The 16,338-nt window shown below is 37.7% G+C and overlaps 1 pseudogene; it reads left to right on the plus strand.

Annotated features, from left to right (window-relative positions):
• The first annotated feature begins 3,063 nt into the window (after window positions 1–3,063).
• On the plus strand, window positions 3,064–9,160 carry LOC129084114 (S1 RNA-binding domain-containing protein 1-like; annotated as a pseudogene).
• Window positions 9,161–16,338: the final 7,178 nt, after the last annotated feature.

Consider the following 16,338-nt stretch of genomic DNA (forward strand, 5'->3'; position numbering starts at 1 on the left):
CAGCCTAACTGGGCAGTGCCGGCTGGCACAGGTTAACTTTTCATTAAACGTGTTTTATTTGTTTTCTTTATTGGAATGATTAGTTAGTTCTCAAAAGCTTGTAATCTAGTCTTTATAACTTCCTCAGCACCTGGCACAGACTTGGCCAGATGATTGATTACATGATGCCTTATGCCTGGGAAAAAAAGAGAGGGGCAATGCCCCGTTGCATTAACGTATGTAACAAGGCCATTTAAACTGGGACAATGTTAAAAAAATTAAAAAGTCGTACAAGCATAAACAGTCATAAACCAAAACCCCCAAGCTGAGGCATGTGTGATTGTACCTTTAACCCCAAGGTGATCCATTTTGTAGTGAGGTAATTTTAATCAGGCTTGATGTTCATCCTGTCACACTTAAATGCTATTACCAGTTTTCTACAGCTGGAATCTACTTGGATGTTTGGAGCACATGGCATATCAGTTGTTAAATATTTTAAATATCATTGCCATTTAGAATGTTCTTTCTTTATGAAACCAAAATTTATAACTTAACTCATTGGTTCTAATCCTCCTTCTCTGAACTATGCGAGGCCAATTTAATTCTCCAACACATTATGCACACATAGCATCCATTTAAATATTTGAAGATGACTATTTGGTGAAATTACTGCTAAGCTTGAAATAAAGCTTTAGGTAACCTAAGATTTTGAAAATACTTTTATAGCTTATTAGGAAATTAAATGTACAAAACCCCCAAAACTCCAAAAAATAGAAGAAAGAATTAATGTATACTTATTAATCTTTTAAATTAGAAATAATTTTCTTAGGTTAAAACACATTGGAAAAATAGAAGAGTTTAAAATTTTTAAATACACTAAAACTTAAAGCTCCTATTGACAGATAATGAATAATAACAAAATCAAAGAAACTGAAAAAATTTGGCATAATTATGTCATGCAAACCAATAAGGAAAACACTAAGACAAATTGGCCAAATTATGTAAATAAGAATTCACAAATGTGGAAATAAGTGGCTAATAAACTTGGAAAAATGTTCAACCTCACTAATAATTGAAGATAATACAGATTAAACAAAACAAGATACCAAATGCTAAAGGTTTGATAAAACATGGGTTCTTAGGCATTTCCCAGTGGCAAAAAAAATATTAAAAAACTAGTTAGCATATGTACGAAAAGACTTTATGCATATAGACAACACTTTGATTAAATGAATTGAAAAAAGGCTTCTGCACATGAATATATATCCCAATGATATTTACAACATTGAAAACATTCTAAATCTTCAGCAGTTAAGTGAGGGCTATGATATATCTTCCCTATAAAATTGTATGTATTCTGTTCTTGGGAAATGGTGTTTATAATGACCTTTTAAAAATATGAGCAAATGTATATGCCCCTATAAATGATGAAAGCACACAAAAATTAGAAAAATTGATCAAATGAAAGAATATCTTAAAAGACCATGCATGGAAATAGTCCAGAAGAAACTGCAAGTAAAGTTATGTTAACAGTGCTTGTCTTTAGGTAGTAGAAATATGGCTAACGTTTCTTTTTTTCTCTTGTGCAATTGCATAGTCAGAAAAAGCAGGCATGGCCTCTGCATTGATCCTTCTTTGGTCTTCTATCTGAATATCTCCAGTTCTTTTAACCCCTCTTCCTGTGGTTTGGTTTTCTGACCTACCTTATCCTTTGCAGGGATGATATAAACAACTGAATAAAATACTTTATGTCTGAGATAATTATTGAAAAGAAAATTGTTCACCTCTCTCATTCTGGATGCTATATTGATATTAGTGAACTTTTTGCTTGTTTGCGGTCATATCCACTATTGATTTGTACTGAATAAAGCTCTCTAAGTTAATGTGATATTAATAGTTTTTTTTTTCTCTGCAACTCCCTTGGGTAATGTAGCCCTGAGCTTATTAATGGTGGTGGCTCACTCAAGGTGCATAGTTGTGGCAGGGAAGGGTGTGTTCATCCGAAGATTAGGATGAGAAGGAATAGTGGTTTGGTGTGCATACTTATAAAATGCTGGGGTGCAAAAGGCTGACCTTTTGCAAAATCCCTTGTTCCCTTCTTCCTAACACATCACTAGACTAGAGTTTCCACCTCTCTTATAGCTGGATAATCGTATAACTTGAGTTCTAGCCCATGGAAAAGAGAGAAATGCTGGCTATTGCAAAGCCTCTCATACAGGATCCTTCATGATTCCTTCCCACTCTAGCAGCTGAAATGGAAAAGGGATATTGGGTTGAATTGTATATTGGGGACAAGGGGTACTATAAGCCACATGCTGAAGATGGAAGAGCTTGGTCAGCCAGCTTCAATTCCTGAAGGACTGTATGGAGGAAGGCCACTCCACCAAATCTACTCACTTGCCTAACACTGCTACATAAACAAAAAATAGTCCCTTCTTGTGTGTCAGCAATTACATATTTTGGGATCTATTTATTAGATCAGTTAGTTAACTTAATGTAATATTCAGTAATGTTTTCTGGGTAACCTTGGTATTTTCTTGTGTTTTTTTTCCTCATCTCCTCTGTACCAAGGAAGAGAATTTGCCCTAAATGTTTACTCTCAAATATATCAGTCAAGACACAGGAAGCCATGCTATATGTATGCTAAAGATATTATACAACAAAACACATGATGCCATATTTTATATTAATAAATTTTCGCTTGTATATATCTTATGTTTTAGGCTTTTCAAATATATATCTCATCTTAATTTTATCATTTTCAATTTCCTGCCCTGTTCACACTTAATAAGCATCCTTCTATACTCTGAGGAAAATTTATTAATAAAATTATGAACCAGTTACATTAGTGAAAAACTAGTTTATCAAGAATACTCTTATAATGTTGATTATGACAGTATATTTACTTTCAAGCATTTTACCTGAAGAAAATGCTATTACTTTTCTCAATTAACTTTTGCTGTATAGAAGACCATGCCAAAACTCAGTGACATAAAACCAACATTTATTATTTCTCACTGTTTTATATACTGGATAAACAGTGCTTTTGTCTGGTTCAGCTTGGCTATAGCTGGAGAGTCCAGGATGGCTTCACTTAGGGATCTGAAACCTAATCCAGGATGGTGGGAAAACTTAGAAGACTGGAATTCTCCATCAGGAAGTGAGCTCATGCTTATGCACATGGGGTAAAAGGGTTCCAAGAATTAAAAAAAAATGGAAATCCTCTTGGAATCAGTGTGGGAGGCCCAACCTGTGGGCTTATCCACAGACATGGTGGCCACTTTGCAAACAATAACCATATTGTGCTTATCTATTCATTTAAACGTGTTTCTATTTTTATCTAGACTCCGAAATACTGAGTTGTAACATGTAAAGGTTTATTTTGTTGCTAGCTATAATTAGTCTCTCAGTTCACTCGTTCATTTACTGTTTAGGATGTGACTCACACGCTAGAACTTGTATGATGGTTAAGCTCTCGAGCTGGAGCACCTACATTCAAATCTTGGCTCCACCCTTACTGCTGTCTGGCTTTTTTCTCAGTTTCTTCATCTATAAAATGATAATGCTCATACTAATGAATTGTGAGCTTGAAGTGTGTCAATGCACGCAGTGCACTAAGCACAGTGCCTGGCACATGGTCAAACCATGGTAACCTGGCGATTGTTTCATTCACTGCCATGTCATCAGCCCCTGGGAGAGTGCCTGCCACACAGTAGATGCCTGGTCAATGTTTTTAAAATAAATGAATGTTCCTTAAATATTGAATAAATATAATAATCACAATTAACTCTCATTGAGTACTACTCCTTGCCAGGCATCATAATGTGCAAACAAAACTATGAACAAAGCATTCTTCTTCTTCTTCTACCTATTTTACATCTGAGGAATCTGAGCCTTTTATCCAATTATCCAGGGTCACAAAGCTCACGCATGTGATACAAAACACATACTCTTCACCACTTTTCTCTGTTGCTTCTCAGTTCACTGCATTTTAACAAAGACACATTATAGATGTTGTAACTCTTAAAAGAACATAATTTAAAAATAGCTTTCTGATACATCCTGTTATTTGTTATTCACAAACATTTTTCTGGCCTACATTCAAATCTGACCTTTAAAGAAGGCAAAACAGAATTAACAGACATAGAGGTGTAAGATAGTTTTAAGAGGGTACATCAGGCCAGGCTAGTCCTTTACTTGCGGATAGAACTCGCTGACCAGTGCTGCCCCATCGGCACACCCCAGGCCTGCATCTGCAGTGTTGCGGTAGCTGTGCTAATGTGGTGTTAGCTGCAGGCACTCTCATTTCATAGCAGTGAAATAGCTAGTCTCTTTATAGAGGCAAGCAAGTGAATCTATACAATTGTTCTTTCTTGAGGACAAAAACCAAAACATTCAAATTTCTGTTCTGGTGTAGTCTTGTAGCCCTCTTCCAAGTTCTTGTCAAGTTACAGCAGTTTAAACAAAAATGGGATACTCAAATAAAGACATGTATAGAGAAAAAATTCTATGAAGTGTGTTTAGGAGAAGATGCCAGAATAGCAGCTGAGCCAGCATTATTTGAGATGCCTTTCTATTCGTTTGCCATCAGTAAACATCTGCTAAGCTCAGGGGTAAATTTACAACTTATCTTGGCACAGTTGGTAGAATGGTCAATTGGTAGAGCTTTGGCTGGCAGGAAAAGGAGACTGAGGAGCCATTTTCCCACTGCCAGGTACACAAAGGTAGTCTGAGCGAGCTAAATATTTAGTAAAGCCCAATATCGGTGCTTCAGCACCACTGACTACAACCCACATGTAGAAGGAGGTATGTAAAGACATCCGGGATGGCCTTTATCAAAGAGGTACCCTTCAAATCACAGCATTGTGAAATTCTGCTGTCAGAATTTGTAAGGAATTGTTCTATCTTCAAAGAATTTAACATTTTCTTAAAAATAACCAAAGATTCTCTATTATTACCACAATGTTTTGATAATTCATTCTTATGTAGGAAATTCATGGCTAAGAGTGGAATTAATTCAGTTCTTATTTACAGAGGACTTAAATAAAAATGGAGGATTTTAGCAGCATTATTCATGTATTCATTACTAGGACATGATTATAATACTATCTTATCATTGCTGTTTATTGAAATGTGCTGACTCTAGAGTGAGTAAATAATATTGTTGTTGTTAGTATGGGGTCCAGAAACTAATTTTTAATATTAAGCATGCTGTAACAGTTATCTTAATAGTTGATATTATTATTTTTGTTTTACTGATGCTCATTTGCCCACTATAGGGAAATCATTCTTATTTCTGACTGGCTATGCAATCAGTGGATTCTTTCTATGCAGAGGCTAACAGGGGCAGAAGGGCCATGGAAGACCTTGAAGAGCTCCCTACATTTAGAGGTGTGACCTCTAATCAGGCCACTAACTCAGATTGTGTACACAAACACCCTTATGTGCATCCACATCTACCCGTATACTTTTTAAATGAGTGCTGTATTAGAATCAAATAATCTCCCAGTAGTTGTTAAAATAAATATTGCTTCTCTCTTTTGGTAGTTTTAAGTAGTAAATTTAGTAAGACTAGTAGATAACTATGCTGCCCTAATCAATTTTTAATAGCATTTTTTTTTAAATGAAGGGATTGCTTTAACTGGTCAGGACAAAAATGCCTGACTAGTGATTTTGAAATATATAGGATTTTTTTTTTCTAAAGGAGAAACAATGTTTTTGGTATGCAAATGTGAATTAACTATCAAGCTTTAAAAATGAAAGTATGTCTTCTAAAATTGTGAAGCAAGGAGCATTTCTAATCATTTTTATTCTCATTCACCTTCAGCTCAGAGGACCAAAAAGCTGACAGGTGATGAAGAAACCAACAAAGCCAGCAATTTCAAAGAGTCATAATACAGAGACACTATCCACAAGCACCCTGTGGGAAGGGATGAGCAAGAGGGAGGGGAATGAGGATGCTTGTCCATCTGATCAGCTCCCTTTAAAGCAAATGAAGACTGAAACATGTCCTAAGAAACCTGTCAGTCTTCTGGCAAATGCCAACAATATTATAAAGGTGGAAATGATCTGGGACATAGTACAGGTTTTATCTGAGAGAACATATTGAATCTTTTGGTGTGTGCGCCATCATTCATCTCCTTAATGATGATAACAGAATTCCCTTCATTGTACATTATTGGAAAGAGCTCATTAATAATCTTGATACTGATTATTTGAGAGAAGTTCAACAAACCCTAGAAAAGCTATGGGCTGTTGCAAAGAAGGTTTGTAGTACAATCCAGAAAATTAAGAAGAAAGGGCAGATGTCTGAATGCTTGTTAACAGCTTTACTGAACTGTAAAACTTTTGAAGAACTAGAAAGTGTCACCTCCATAGATGAGGGGGTAACTCTCAGAACCCAAAATTATCTTCTGGAGGGCAGACTCCTTGTGGTACAGGCTTCCCCCACTAAGTGAGTGTTCTAGGAACCCATCTGTATCATGGTACAGCTGGCGTTGCTGTGAGAGGCTGTGTTCGGCTTCAGTGAATTTTTTTTAAGACCTTTTCAATGCATTTGCCCATTTCATGATCGGTGATTTACTGGTGCATCTGCCCACACCGCAGTGAGTGTTCAGCAGTTTTTGACCAAAAACGGCATGACCCCCATGCCCCACCTTCCCTATTCACCAGATTTCATCCCAAGTGACTTTTTTTTTTTTGCTTGTTTCCCCAGATTAAAAAAAAAGTCCTCAAAGGGAAACATTTTGCTTATGCGGAAGAGGTTAAACAAAATCTGGCAGAAGCAGCTCGATGGCATCAAAAGCGACAAGTTCAAAAACTCTGAGCAGTGGAAAAAACATCTCGATAGGTGTATTGCATCAAATGGAGAGTATTTTGAAAGTGACTGAAGTTTAAACATGTAAGACTAAATACACTTTTTTTTATAAATAATTTTTTTTTAGATGCCCCTCTTGTAAACCAAGACCAAAGGAACCAAAGCCCAGAAAGAAAGGCAGTTTAGGTTAGAGGAAGCAGCCATGACCCTGCTTGAGAATCCAGGGACGCTCAGCCTGCTGTCCTGCATTCAACCCACTGTAAAAGGGCCTTGCACTCTAGGGCATTGCTACAGGAGTGCACCCTACTTTAGCAGACATTATTGCTAAAGAGAGGTACACACATGGCTTCAAAGGGAAATTGTGCCCAAATATATATATATATTTCTATTCCAGCATCTCTGGCAAAGTGTTCTTTAAAAAAGGAAATAAGAAAGATGTTGATAAGTGTCATCTCTACCGGAATTTTTTCATGCAACATAAGAAACGTCCAACATCACCAGATTCTGGCAATTAACTGTGGAGAAAATTTGAAGATACTACAGTCAAGGTCAACATTCTTGATGGAGGTAAGAATGAATTCTTCCATGACCAGTGTGGCTTAGTTGGTTGGATGTCATCCTGCAAACCGAAAGGTCGCTGGTTCGATTTCCATCAGAGCACATGCAGGGTTGCAGGTTCAGTCCCCCATTGGGGTGCATATAAGGGGAACTGATCCATGTTTCCTTTTCTTTTTCCCTCCCTTCCCCTCTCTCTAAAAATAAATCAATAAAATATTTTTTAAAAGAGTGAATTCTGTAGGTGATTCATCCAAAACAGGTGGAGACCATGTCTCTTTGCAAGGCAGGAGTTAATGAAGATCTCACACAAGTCGATGGATGACTCTTTTAAATGCCTTATTTATCCTCTCCTCTGTAGAGAGTTCAGAGCCAAACTAACATAAGATGCAGAGGAGTCAGTAATGATGTTTGGATGGAAACTTTGTTAGCTCCTTTTAACAGGCCTTGTTTTGGGGCTTGTGGATCCTGTTTACATAGTTGCAAATGAGCTATAATTTCTCTTACCAGTCAGATACTTCATATTGATGTGGTTTGCTTGCATTGTGGGCAAGGCTTCCAAGAGGCAAAGAAAATAAAAATGGCTTTTGCTGGATTTCAACTGCAGCACAGTGGTGGTTGGAAATGAATCTGCCTGCTGGGGAATGCAAGCTTACTTTGCTGATACGGTAATGAAAAATTACTTTGTAATACTGGATGTTGTTTAGTGCATCACCAGTGAAGCAGGAGCTTTAGCCTACAGTGTCGGCCCTGGAGCTCACAAAGAGATGCCAGGACTGGACTCTAATTTGAGAGGTGTACTTTCCACAGCAAGATGTGTACAAGATCCATTAGCTGAGCTGGTGAAAATTGAGCGAAATATGTTGGAGTTGGAATATACCAGCATGATACATCCCAGACATTACTCAGGCCAACACTGGACAGTATTGTAGAAGAATGTGTCACCTTTGTGGGAGTGGATATTAACATCTGTTCAGGAGTTCTGTTAAGGCATATTACAAGACTTGGTGCCTTCTGAGCCAAAAATACTAGTAGTATTGAATGGCGAGAGAAAAATGGGCCCTTCATCAACCGAGAACAGCTGAAGAAAGTGAAAGGACTGGGTTCAAAATCTTTCCACCAGTTCTGGTTTCATCAGAAGTAACCAGCATTGTATTAAAAAAATTTGCAGTAGTCAGCACCTGAATCTGCAGACCCCAGTCAGGGAGTTGCCGTGACATCCCCAGCAGGTATGGAGGTCACGAATGAGAAGCAGGGCAAGGAGAGCAAACCCGCGGCGAATGCTCTGCTGAAGCCAGAGCCTTCGGATCCAGCCTGTATTCACCTGGAATAGTATGGTACAGCAACAAGGTTTTTATCATTCATTGAAGGAACAAACACTGTGTGAGACTGGAAAGTCTGAAATGCAACAAACAGTAAAGTCATTCCTTCAAACGGAAGGAATAGAGAAAACTCCAGGAAAATTACAAACAACAGCACATACCTTACAGATCATCTTAGATGGTCTTCGCCAGCCTGGAAGCTTTGACTTTCAAACAGATTTTTATAAACTTGATTTTGAGAAAAGCATAGTTTGTAAGATTTGCAGGTTGGGACAATTCTTACAGACACAGTTGAGAACACCACTTTGGAATTTTTGTGGATATAGAAGTGAGGAAAGTAGGGCTGATTCCCATAAGAAATATGACAGAAGCAAAACTTCCTAAAATGAAGAAGAGAAGGAATCTTGGACTGGGCCCTGGAGAAAGAGTGGAAGTCCAAGTGCTCAACATTGACGCGCCCCGCCGCCCGCCCCGTGACTGGATCTAGGATTAGTCAGGAAATCATCTGGGTTTTGCAAGTGACCCACTGAAGGCCAAACACTTATGTTATTTCCTCATCTCTACAGATGGGCAAGAATATGTCAGATGATAGCAGATGAGAAAGAATTCACTTACTATCAGAAGTATTTTCTGGACACTCTCCTAGTTTTTCTTTCTAAATAAATAGAAAGCTAATAATTTGATTTCTTTTCCTCTTAAAGAAAGCAACTAATAGGCATCTTTATGTAGTTTTATGTAGTAATGATTTTCTGACCAGAGTTTTATCTTTTGTAACTACTCCTTTTGCATTTTGTATAAAAAATTATTTTACTTGTACTTGCCAGCTTGTCTTACTGGACTTGTATGGAATTGTCTTCTTGATTTGAATTGTGAAGCATTTAATTCTCCCTTTTCATAGATTTTTAAAAACAGGCCTTTTGGATTTGATTCTTGATTTTCCCTTGTCGAGCAAACCAAAAATATACCAATAAAACAGATCCTGATGTGCTTGTAACCATCAAGTGGATGGCTCAAAACATCACTCAGGAGGATATATGTATTGATCACTTCAATAAAGTTGTGTGCCTAGTGAAAATAACAGGTGCAAATGGCTTTGATCAGTGCCCGCCATACAGTCAGCACTAGGTAGATTTTAGTGTTTATACTAAGAATTTAATACTTCTGTGTGTGAATGGGTAAATTATTCCTAATTTAACTTTAGCTTATCCTGTATTGTTCCCTATTGTTTTGGATCAAGTAGTCCCTGTAAATTCTAAGTTTCTTGAATCTGGAAACCATGGACTTTTCATCCTCCATAATACCTACAGAAGTTCTCAGCACACAGTGTTCATTCCACAAATACTTATTCATTCGTTTAATGTTCTAGAGATATTAAGTATTCCACCTAATAAGATCCTATGTATTGTATAAGAAATTATGGTCTACTGGGAGACGATTCTCTGTGGGTTTCTTGTACTTCACATCCTCAGAGCATAGGCACTGAAAGCTTTTGTTTTAGATTTATTTTTCAATGAAGTTTGTATGTTGAACAGCCTAGGAAACAGGGATAGTGACTCTACTGGAGCAGAGGGAAGATTTGTTTGCTGTCCAGATAGTAAAGATAATATCACCCTGTAGGGGAAAAATTGGTAAATTTGCTTGCAGTCCATTACAAAAGATCGAGGGATTTTTATGCCCAGGGTTTCTCATCTGTGAGGCAAATCACTGAGTTCTAGACATCCACATGTGCCATTCCGCACTGTCCTCGTGGGACATGAGGGGCACATGGAAACAACAGGAATGTGGAGCTTTGGCTGCTTGCTGTGGCTTGGGTAACAAGCTCCGTTGTCTCTGCTCCAGGAACCTCAGGCTTCCGGCAGAATCCACGACACTGCGTCAGGCTTACTTGGTAGCTTGCAAGTAGAGTGACACTTGAGACCCTTCACCATTCTTGACATGATGTTGGAAAGAAAAGCACATTTATTTAATTGTTCGGTTCTATATTGTTCCAACTCCATTTAGAGGCATGTAGAACTAAATAAACAAGATATTCAGTTTTAAATTTTCTAGGCACTGCATGTTAGAGTTCTAGTTTCTCATTTTGCTTTTCAATATTATTGTTATGTGATTCTGGCCTGCAGAACAGAACCCAGTGAAAAAGTGTAAGTTTTCTTTGAATTTTGCTCTTAAACATGAGGACTGGGCCTGAGGATATATTTAAAATACTTTATCTAGCTACACAGCCTGGAGTATGTATGCGGTTGTGCATTTACCAGAGGGAAGAATACAGGGAAGGAGAGATGTTTAAAAAAGAAAGGTGTTGCTTTGTACTTGAAGCACAATAGGCTATATGGCCAGGGTGGTGACGTTCCTACAATCATGTAGCATGGTGAATATTAAAGGAAGAATCTAAGGAAGAGTCTCAAAATGGAATGAACTGCTTCAAGGAATAGTGTTTCTCACACCATGGGAAGGAGTAAAATGGAACAGAATGGCTTAGTCAGGTGGTTGAACTGGATAAATTCTAAGATTTCCCAGGACTTTGAGAGGGCTTAATGAGAAATGACTGTTTATGTTGACTCAGTACCTGTCATGTTGCTGTCCATATAATTAATATATTTCACCCTGTGCCTTGATAAACAGAAGATCTCTCTGTTTGAATTTGCTTAATCCACTGGTAGATGGTTTTATTGACAAAGACTGTTCTTTGTCTCTGATGCAACTTCTGCATTTTATAACCATGAGACCATGGTATTTGCTACAGCATCAAAACAAGACTCTCATTGGTTTATCCATTCTCCAGTGAGACAAAAACAATCCTTAATTCTAGACAATATTATTAACAATTTTCTGCACACCAGACACTCTGCTAAAGTAATTTTCATGTCATATCCCATTTAATTCTCAGAACAAACCTATGAATTTGGCACTGTATGATCCCATTTCACAGATAAGAAAACAGAGATACCGAATATCATGTTGTTACCCCAAATCACCCAGTGTAAGTACCTCAGGGGAATCTGGACACTCTGAGTTCTATGCCAGTGGTCTTATCAACTATGTATTTGAAATGTGGAATCAGATGTGGAGAGAAAAAAAAATCCAGCAAGTTGTTAAGGAGGAACGCGAAATGTGGTAATTTTCCTAAGGTGTTAGAGGAAAAGAGTCACATATTTTCCCTATGATATCAAAATAACCCAATTGCTCTTTATTCATTTCTGCAAATTGTGATGTTAAAGCTGAGACACTGTAGGTTATTTTTAAAAATGAAGTATTTCATAACACTAACGGAATGAAAACTTTTTTCTCTTTTAAAGGAAATGTTTTTTGCTGACATGCTTTTGAACTTGCTGCTCAATGGGAAAACAAGCACATTTAAAAAGCTGGAGATTTCCAATTGAAGATCAAAACTTGAACACTTTTTTAAAACTATATTTTTATTGTTGACACTATTACAGATGCCCCCATTTCCTTCCACTTTGTTCCCCTCTACCCACACCCCCCACCCCAGCTCCCCTGCCCCCACTGCTTCCTTCCTTCTGGCCATCACCACATTGTTGTCTGTATTTGTGAGTTATACATACATATTTGGCTAATCCCTTCACCTTCTTTCATCCAGTAGCCCCCCCCCCACTCATTCCCTGCCCTCTAACAGCTGTCAGTCTGTTCCATGTACCCATGCCTCTCTATTTTGTTCAGGTTAAGGGCTCAGTCACATGATATAACTATGCTGCGGTAATGTCATATTTTAGTTCTCTTCGGAGTTGGACATGTGACAGTTCTTTCTCCAGACTGAAGACTTGGGGTCAATGCCGATGGATTTCAGAGATAAGACCATTATCCCTTCAGGTTTGGCAATAAGATAGTTAATTCTCAGATGACTATTTTTGTGACAAATAAATGATGAAGATCTGTTAAAAGTGGATTTTTAAAAAATAACAATGCTACTTTTCTAATGTGAAAGTCATTAAATGATGTTGGTTTTAAAAGGGGCACAGTTTTCCATGAACTTAGTGATAATTTCAAACCCATCGACAAACTATTAAGCCCACCTAGATGGTTTATAATTGAGAGTGGCAAACTGGGGCCAGATAGTAAATATTTTAGGCTTTGTCGGCCACGTATAGTCTTTGTTGTGAGTATTAACTCTGTCATTGTGGTCTGAAAACAACCATAGACAATATATCAACCAATGTGTATGGTTGTGTTCTGACACAACTTTATTTACGGACAAGGAATTTGATTTTCATATAGTTTCCCATGTCACAAAATGTGATTCTTTCCTTTGATTTTTTCCAATCATTTAAACATGTAAAACTCATCCTGAATGCATAGGCCATACAAAAATAGACAGAGGGCTTGGCAGGACCTGCAGACCGTGGTTTGTTGATCCTGGCTTAACCTACCCTCAGGCTGGCCATAGCATGTACAATGAGCACAGCCCCTGAGCACCAGCGGGTGAGGCCTGTGAGACTGGTCTTGGCACATCTCCACCTTTTCTCTCTGCATCCCCTTTCCACTCCAGTACTTCACAAATTACCAGCCTCCAGTCAGGAGAGTTTATTATGTACGGCATGATCAACTGCTTTAACAATATAAATTACCAAGTAAGTGTACACTGTTACAGTGTTGTTATGTTTTCTTTAACTATGTGTGTTATAGTCATAGGAAGTGATTCAGGGGTTGCTTCTGGTTGGCCTTCCAGCCAGAGTTACTTCAATCTTCAGTGTTTTGCTAGCAAAACCAGAATGCTCTATCTTTTCACCTGTTCAGACACACTGTTCACTAGCAACATGCAAAACCTAGCCAGATAGACAGATGTTCTATTACGCCTTCTTGGAAGACCACATTTCCTAACCTCCTTCACAGTGAGGTAGAGACTATGGGACTGGTTTTGGCCAATGGAATGCAGACCTGACTCCTGAAACATCAAGGGTTATCTTTCATATCCACTCCTCCCCTCTCTTATCTGACCAGCTAAAAGCAAAGATAGAAGAGATGTTGGAACTCTACCACAGAAGGAGTCCCAGAATCGAGAGAGAGATCCCCAGAAGCACTGCCTGAGCTACATTGGCTCTCAGCTGAGCTACAAAAATTGTGAGGCTTTTTGTTATATCAGCTAGCATTAACTATCTTGACTACTATAATATTGAAATCCTACTCAAGAGTTTTACTCAATTTCATTACTTGTCTTTATTGGAATTCACTGACAATCTCTTGTAAATTGCAACAGTTGCAAATTTGTGGCTCATAATTAAACCAGTAAGGAGAAATTGTTATCAAAGTTTATAAAACCAAAAATCACACTTCTGAATATTTATTTCAGAGAAAGGAAAATTTATATATAGACAAAACATGTAAAGATTGTTCATAAGTACCTTTATTTGTAATAGCCCCAAACTGGAAACAAGCAAAATCCCCCTCAAGAGTAAAATGGTTAAACAAACTCTTATATCCATACCATAGATTGCTGCTTAGGAATAAAAAGAAATGAACTATTGATACGTGCAATGACTTGGATAGATCTCAAGGGCATTGTGTTGAGTGAAAAAAAAGCCAATCTCAGAAGATAAAATACTGTATTATTCCATTAACATAAACCATTCCTATAATGAAAAAATTATAAATATAAAAAACTGATTACTAGTGGATACTAGGGGTAAAGATGGTGGGGGCAAGGCTGAGTGGGTGCGACTTCTGGGTTGGATGGGGGAGACCTTTGTAATAATGGAATATTTCAGTATCTTGATTGTGATGGTGATTATATGAATATGATATGATATGATAAAATGTCACAGAACTATATCCATACATTGTAGGGGTGTCAATTTCCTATCAAACTATGTAAGACAAAATCATTAAGGAAAGCTGGATGGCTTTCTGTGAATCTATAATTGTTACAAAACAACCACCATTGATTAAATCTTTACTGTATGTTAGGTTCCATGTGCGTTTCCTGTGTTATGTTACTTAACCCTCACAACTATGTTATAAGGTAGGTATTTTTGTCCTTATTTTACAGATGAGGAGACTAAGGATTAGAAAGGTATAATAACATAGAAAATGATGGAACTAGGATTCAAGTTAATCTGATTTCACAAATCCTGTTCTTCTCATCCATCTTTCTATCTATCTTCCTATCTATCTATCTATCATCTATCTATCTATCTATCTATCTATCTATCTATCTATCTATCGCCTATCTATCTAGCCTTTATTTTCTAAACAACAACCTATTACTTTAGTAGCACTTAATAAATGGTCATTATTCAGATAAGAAAGTAAAAGAAAGATACCAGAACTTGAAATAATTGTATGCTAGGTATGAGTTCTAGATGACGCTTACACATATGAAAACATGTGGCTAGTGTCAGATCCAAATGTCTCCACAGCTAAACATTCCACAATGAAAGCAGAACATAATTGCTTGCTCAAATCTAACAATACTTGTTAATTAACTCTGGTCCAACTATCATAATCTAATATGTAAATCCTGAATTCCTATCCTGGCCTGGAAAACACTTTGTTTTTGCTTTACTTTTCTAGTTATATCGTGTATCTAGAAGAGCATATATCAATTTTTTTCCATAAAATTAAAGAAATATTCTGGGAATTCTAATCAATTCCACCTTTTTTTTTCTTTTTAAATTCAGAGGAATGCACTTGAGAATATAAAATGGACTATGGGAATTGCGTGTTTGTGGACATTTGAGAAATGCTCCCCTCTGGCCTATTTGATCAATCTAGATTGCATTTAGGTTTTGTAATTGCAGCCAACATAGCATTAGCTGCTTCCTGCGGTGCATCAGCACTATCATTTGGGGACCCTTGTGAGGTATAGAGGGAGCTACATGGACTTCTTTCTGGGGTCCCCACAGTGTGTGTGATGCTAATTTTAACCATTTCCATGGTGCAACTCTGCTGCATGAGACAACAATAAATAGTCATTAGGGTGAGCATGAAAATCTGCCGTGACCAAAAAATGGTGGGCTTTAATTTTAAGGAAGAGTGAAGGGGGAAAACAACAATGAAATCCAAACTCCTAATCAGGACTGTAAGGCCCTACAAAATCTGCCCACTACATCTCTCCAAACTCAGCACCTGTTCAGTCTGTTTTCAGCACGCTGACCTCCTTGCTATTTCTTGAGTGTGTCAAACTCAGTTCCACCACAGGACCTCTGCATGTGCTGTTTTCTGTGCAGCACTCTTCCGTGGGACCTCCACATAGCAACTTTCCTATATTTCATCAGACTGCTCCTCAAATTACGTCTTCCCTTACAGGCCATCCCTCAGATATGATAAGCACATTTAAAGTGGCTTGCTTCCTTCCCACTATCTTCATCCCCTAGCTCTTATTCAGTTTTCTTTTTAGTACTTACCACTACTTGAAATTATGCTTTGCATTCTTTGTCACTTGCTTATATCTGACTTTCTCAATAAAACATAAATTCCTCATGGACAGGGAAGCTATCTGTTTTATTCACTGCTCTATCTTCAGCACATAGAATCTATTTTCTGGCACATAATAAGCTCTATATTTTACTTGTTAAATGAAAAAAATGGCCCTGGCTGGGTCGCTCAGTTTGTTAGACTGTTTTCCCATACACCAAAGTGTTGCGACTGTGGTTCCTGGTCAGGGCACATACTTAGGCTGTGGGTTTGATCTCCTGTCGGGGCATGTATGGG

This window comes from Pteronotus mesoamericanus, unplaced genomic scaffold (assembly GCF_021234165.1).
Source record: "Pteronotus mesoamericanus isolate MK-2021 breed Mesoamerican mustached bat unplaced genomic scaffold, CSHL_Meso_final scaffold_174, whole genome shotgun sequence".
Taxonomy (NCBI): Eukaryota; Metazoa; Chordata; class Mammalia; order Chiroptera; family Mormoopidae; genus Pteronotus; species Pteronotus mesoamericanus.